This window comes from Juglans regia, chromosome 6 (genome assembly GCF_001411555.2).
Source record: "Juglans regia cultivar Chandler chromosome 6, Walnut 2.0, whole genome shotgun sequence".
NCBI classification, from domain to species: Eukaryota; Viridiplantae; Streptophyta; class Magnoliopsida; order Fagales; family Juglandaceae; genus Juglans; species Juglans regia.
In genome coordinates, this window is record NC_049906.1 from 2028588 (window position 1) to 2035465 (window position 6878).

The 6878-nt window shown below is 36.3% G+C and overlaps 1 pseudogene; it reads right to left on the reverse strand.

Moving 5' to 3' along the window:
- Positions 1-903, reverse strand: part of LOC109011430 — a 1517-nt pseudogene extending 614 nt beyond the window's left edge.
- Positions 904-6878: the final 5975 nt, after the last annotated feature.

Sequence of the window (6878 nt, forward strand, 5' to 3'; positions counted from 1 at the left end):
GGTGGGGGTGGGGCTTGGGAGGTGGGGGTGGAGGAGACTTGTACTTGTAAGGTGGTGGATGGTGAGGGTGGGGCTTGGGAGGTGGAGGTGGAGGAGACTTGTACTTGTAGGGAGGAGGGGGAGGAGACTTGTAAACGTAAGGAGGCGGGGGAGGAGACTTGTAAACGTAAGGTGGAGGGGGAGGAGACTTGTACTTGTAAGGAGGAGGGGGAGGAGACTTGTAAATGTAAGGTGGAGGGGGAGGAGACTTGTAAACGTAAGGTGGAGGGGGAGGAGACTTGTACTTGTAAGGAGGAGGGGGAGGAGACTTGTACTTGTATGGTGGTGGATGGTGGGGGTGAGGCTTGGGAGGTGGAGGTGGAGGAGACTTGTACTTGTAAGGTGGAGGGGGAGGAGACTTGTAAATGTAAGGTGGAGGGGGAGGAGACTTGTACTTGTAAGGTGGAGGTGGAGGAGACTTATAAATGTAAGGTGGAGGAGGAGGAGACTTGTACTTGTAAGGTGGAGGTGGAGGAGACTTGTACTTGTATGGATGTGGGTGGTGAGGGGGAAGGGGAAGGTGTGGCGGATGTGGAAGGTGTGGCGGATGTGGAAGGTGAGGGGGAAGGGGAAGGTGTGGCGGATGTGGAAGGTGAGGGGGATGTGGAAGGTGTGGCGGATGGGGAAGGTGTGGCGGATGTGGAAGGTGAGGGGGAAGGGGAATGGGATGGTGAGGCGGATGTGGATGGTGAGGGGGGAGGAGGGGATGGTGCGGCGGATGGTGTGGATAGATAGGAGGTGGATAATGTGCAGAAGTTTCAGATGGCAAGCTAAGAGAGACTATTGCTATTAAAGCAGCGAGAATGAGAGAGGCCATGGAAGACCCCATTTTTCCCATCTTCACCACAAAGTGGGGGTTTTAGTTCTGCCCCTAAGCCAGCCCTTCGCTTGCTTTATATAGCTTTTGTCTTTACCTTTAGGTACTATTACTGTTTACTTACCTTGGTAAATTATAGCATTCATCTTTGTAGGTAAATTACGATAAGGAAAAAAAAAAATGAAAAAGAAAGACTGTCGCCATATGCTAGCTTCGGGCTACATTATTGTAGAATGTCATTTATCGATATATATATATATATATGTAAATTTCCCTGCTGATAGTTATTTAACTATGACAGTGTAGAAAATTATATATAATATATATTTTCGCATTAATTTGGATTAATATGGTCGAAAATAAGTGGATGTAAAGCAGCCTATATATATAAAGTAGTGATGATTGTTAAATTGCTTTTACCAATAATAATATTTATTTAGCAAACTAATTTAATAGTTTGCAGGATATTTTCAGTTCGTACTAGAGAGATCAAACGTGTGGTTTCCTAGCTAACTAATTTCCATGATTTTTTGCGCACAGGGACCAGGCGGCGCCCACCGGCACGACTCTTAACCTCTGATCTTTATATATCCCAGCTTCTTCGTGCTAATTTGATCTCTGCTCTGTCATTTTCATGTTTTGCATGGCTTCTATATATATATATATATAATGTTCCAATCTAAAATCATTGAAAATAACTGAAGTGCCCGTTTGCTTGCTTTAATTTGTAATTACTGTTTGTTCGATCCACTTTCTTTCATGTTTTTATTTTTTAAACTCATATAATATATTGCATGTAAGCGCAAAATGCCATGCATGGACATCAAAGATTCAACCAGCTGCATGTATGCATGCAAGTAATCTTTTTTATTTATTTATTGTATTTGCATGTTCATGTCGATGAAACTTAAATCAGCTAGCTAGCTCTTGTTTCAACCTGATAAAGTGCACGTATTAATGAACTCTTTCTTGGGTGCCGGCCAGAAAGTAATGCAGTTTTTGTTTTTTCAAAAAAACTTCCTTTCACGTCAACATGCAGCACTTAATCATGTAAATTATATTCATTAAGTACAAATTGAGATAATTAAATACCCAAACCTTAATTAAACAAAAAACACATGCAGAAAATGTGCTCCTTTAATTGCATTTGACCCTTTACACGTACGTGGTGATGATTCATGATCATTTATGTTGATCTCATGACTTTGTTACACAAACATATATCGTTAATTTAGATAGTACTGGGCCAAGCTGGAAATCCATTTCACCTCAAAATAATCTTTTAGAGAGAGAGAGAGAAAGAGAGAGAGAGAGAGGGTACAGTAAACTGATCATCATGCTTGGTAATTTGATCTCTAAGTACCGTTCTCTACGAGCAAGGAATCAGGAGAAGCTAGCATGTCTTGTGATGTTGTATCAAACATACATTATAAGAATAACAAGTATTTGTAACCATTTCTTTGTCACAAAATAATTATTTGCGACGAAAATAGATTTATTTTAACTGAAAATAGTCATTTCGTAAAATATAACTGGTAGCAAATAAGTAATTTTCTTGTAGTGATATATCATGACTGATCTTGATCATCTATATCTCTTTTTGTATATTCTTTAGTATTTCAATTTAAAATAAAGGAAAACAAATTTATTTTACTCCAAACTATCAAAATCAATAATTTGATATATATCATGATCTCCAATTAACTAGCTACTAATTTCTTTTAATTTATATTCTCTATACAATATTGGTCGGTAAATATGACGAAGTTAACCTAAAATTCTAGACTTTATTAACTAAAGTTCCCTTCCTAAATTTAAGGAAAGTAACAAAACTAAGTAAAAATAATATATATAATCATATGTCACAATTAATAATGAAAACAAAAGAAAGGACCATCCAAAATAATAAATATTGTGTGGCCCTCGTCGACCATCCTTAACATGAGTCTCAAATTTACTGTCCCAGAAGCTGGCAGCCACTCATCATATAGACCTTTTATATAGTAAATGATGAGGGCCACCCCATGGTGACACTTTGGTGACCACCCACATGCATGGACGAAATTGTTAAATTTTGTGTTAAATATTGTGTTTGTGTGTAGTTAAAAAGTTGCAATTATAAATACTTTGAGGGTTTGAAAAAAAAATTTCAATTCTCATGCATGTCATACAACTGATGATCAAGCTAATGATGTTTTTTTTTTTTTGGTAAGTAAACTAATGATGAGGGGTAAGTAAACTAATGATGAGGTTCACCTAATCAGGAATACTGTCTTTTTTCTTCTATTGTTTTTTTTTTTTTTTTTTTTTGCAAATTTCAGCACTTTGTTGCCATCATGTAAAGATACTAGCATGCACAAAAATTGAATACTGTCCCAACCAGAATTAATTATTTATGTTTCTAGTTTTTGTGAAGCAATAAAAAGACAAGGAACGAGAAAAATTAATAAGCGCTACCAGGACGGGAAAATGAAAATCAGTTGTTGAAAACTTGAAATGTGAAATTCTGGTAGGGTAGATATATAGCGCCATGTGAACTTGGATATGATCAGAGGTAGTACTGGAGAGCCGATCGAGAGGGTTCCACGCCATTGAAGAGTTTCGTTTGTTCTTGACAGGAGATGGGGGTCGGACGTGATGATTCATGGAAATGGCCGGCCTCAGTTCATTTTACAGAGGTCGTACAATACTGTCACAATTAAGCATCATGTCCCTGTTTAATGTCTGTCCCTACTGCATGCACCACGATCAGTGTCAGTTTTTTTTATCATGAACGTGTGATACATATGTCTTTTCGTTTTGGTCTTAATTCAAATCTTAATTCAAATCGTTCATCAGTTGTGCTGGCCATGATGTTGATAACTATGACGTACATTACGATCAATTGTTTTGCCATTCTTTAGTACAACGTACTTATATACATGCACGCAAGACTTGAGAGTTTATCTTCAATCCGGCACTAAGCGTAAACCAGGCTTTTACAGATGCGAATTAATTAGGACCCAAAACCCTAGATTCTACAATATAACTTGGCCAATTAATTTTAAAAATCTCTTTGTATATTTATATCCTGCTTCGGTTTTGTAATAGATCGATCAACCTTTGCTCGATCAAGACTCAAATCAACGTTGATTTGAAAAAGTAGCTTTTTCCGTCATTTTTTTTGGACATTTGAGACCGACTAAAATTGTTGGAAACAGTAGCTTTTAGCGATGATTTTTATCTATCATTAAAATTGTTCAGAAGTAAAGGCTTAATTTCATTAAAAATTTAACGAACTAAAAATTGTCAAAAATGATCAAATACAACGATTATATAAAATTTTTACGGTAATTTTAAAGACGAGAAAAAATCTAATTTCTTGTAGTGATCAACGAAACATCCTTTATTCAAAACATTGCCGCAAGTTTCCAGCTTTTATTGCTCATTAATTGTTGTTATAGCTGATCTTTTCATGTTTATGCGCGCAGTTGATATATTTTTTTTACCTTCTTCGTCTTACAGGGAAAAAAAAAAAGTATAAGAACATGACGACGAAGAGAAAGACAGATGCCCAAAAAATGAAAGGGGGAGACAGATCGATCTAGGGTCTTCCTATGTGGAAAATACGCAAGATCAATTCAGTTGTTCTTATGATTAATTTTGAGAAAACAACGCACTCGTACAAGTAATTAATACTATTAGAAGTACTCACGAGTAGCGAAGCCATAAATACATTACAATATTAATACTATTAGAAGTAGTAGTACTCCTTGCCGATCTTTGATGTGTGCGTATTTTTGCGTGATCAGTTTAGCTTTTCATTTCCCCAGAAGCTTTTGGAGTCTACACTACTAGAGCTACCAAACATTAATTATCTTATGGCATTATATTGTTAATGACAGACTCATATATCATTTTCAAAGAAGATGGGTGTGTCTACCAGTACGTATTAGCTCATGGCAACGCCTCTCTCTTTCTCTCTCAATTTTAGCCCAAGGAAAGTCTGAGAAATTAATTACTTGATTGATCAAGTACTTTATCTTCTATATTTTGTATTTTGTTCTGTTTTTGTCTGAGATAACATAGAATAATAGTGTTAGGCATATGCTTTTGAAGATACCAAGTTGTAAAGACTGAAAGATTCATGATGCATATATATGGGGACCAGCAGATTAATCAAGATGTTGGCGACCTTTCTCTTTTCTAGCTAAGCTTTTCCAAAAATAAAAGTCTTTTTTAAAGTAAAATAAAAGATTCTTGAGCTACAGAGAAGCCATTGCGTGTGGTAATATTTTCAAATGCATGCATGAGAAGATTTGGAGATTATGCCAATGGTGAATTTGAGCCTAGGAAGAGTTGGGTTGATCTGATCTAGTTAAATAAATATATAAAATGCAGGTTAACTGTTAACTTTGTATATGTATATGTATATATACAGACTCATTAATTATTTATGCAATGAGAGGATGAAGTTCATGCACTCAAAATTCAGAAAGATGCCAAAGCAGGCAATTAAAAAGCAAGCACAGAGAAAGATGTTTAATTCACCCGGCCACCACTACTCATGAAAAGGTTAAAAGAGATGGGGAGCTTCGTGATGTCACTGTCAGCTTCATTGAATTTGAGAGGAACAAGACCTAGCTAGACTATCAGGGCTCTATGTACGTACCAGCTCGGGCAGGGGTAGGCCAGTTATTTTCCATTTACCCTTCTCCCTAATAGTTATGATCGAATTATGAGTACATATTTTGTGTTTTCCTTAATTTGCAGCTTGCTAGCTAGTATGTTGTTTTAACTGTTATTACTGGCGGACTTCCTGAAAGATAGCCAACATTTCTTTAACAAGTCATTAACTAAGACATTATGCCGGAATCCCGATCGATGCTTCCGGCCAGATTCAAAACTATGTTCCTGAATGTAGTCATGTCTTAACTGAGTTATATATATATCCAAGTTTTTTCAAACCCTAAATTCTGCAGATCACTGCACAGGTACGTTATACAGAACCATATATATATATATATATATATATATACACACACATTCACACACATATATGCTAACCTAAGATCAGAAGTAAATAAATCATATTGTTAGGGCAACACTTAAGAGAACCATACATAAAATATTCCCTGCCGTTACTAGATATATATATATATATATATATATCTATCTATCTAGCAAAGGAGAACAGTTCTGGAGATTAGTTTTGCAACAAATTAATTAATGATACGTAAGCAAAACGCTTTGAAACCTTTGGACCACGGACCTAACTCCTAAGGTCTTCACGCCATTAGGGAAGATAGCTAGGGTAATGGGCCAGAACCTCACTGTCAGTATTGGAAGCTGAGTCTAGCTAGCTAGGGTAACGTGGTCAATACGTGTCAGCATCTTGTGCATGGCCTCTGTGAGCATCAGCATCGCACTCCAATTATGGCAGCTAGCTGATCGGTCAACATGACAGCAATGCATACATATATAAGAAAAAATAATTACCCTCGGCTGTACTCACGGCCTCCAATTCTCACTGCATGCACTGATCGATCAGACGTATAATGTGAATCTTAAATTATACAATGATTTCAACGTGTAATATCCATTAAGCATTTACGACCTAGTTTGTTTTTAGAGATGAGATAAGATGAGATGAGATGAGTTGAGATTAAAATTAAAAAGTTAAATAAAATATTGTTAGAATATATTTTTTAATATTATTGTTATTTTGGGATTTGAAAAAGTTGAATTGTTTATTTTATTTTGTGTGAGAATTTGAAAAAATTATAATGATGAGGTGAGATGAGATGAGATATTTTTGAAAAACAAACAAGGCTTAACTTTTGCTGTATCTCTCAGATCATGAGTACTCTCTTTTAGGGTTACAAATGGATCTCAATTACAAGTGTAGAACTTAATATAGTCGTGCTAGTATTTATAGGGACGTTGGGAGTTTAAAGGGAAGAGATTCTGGACGAGGAGTTAATTACGATATGGACCCTAATTAAATGTATGTATTGGTCCAGACTTGTGTGGAGTCAAGGAT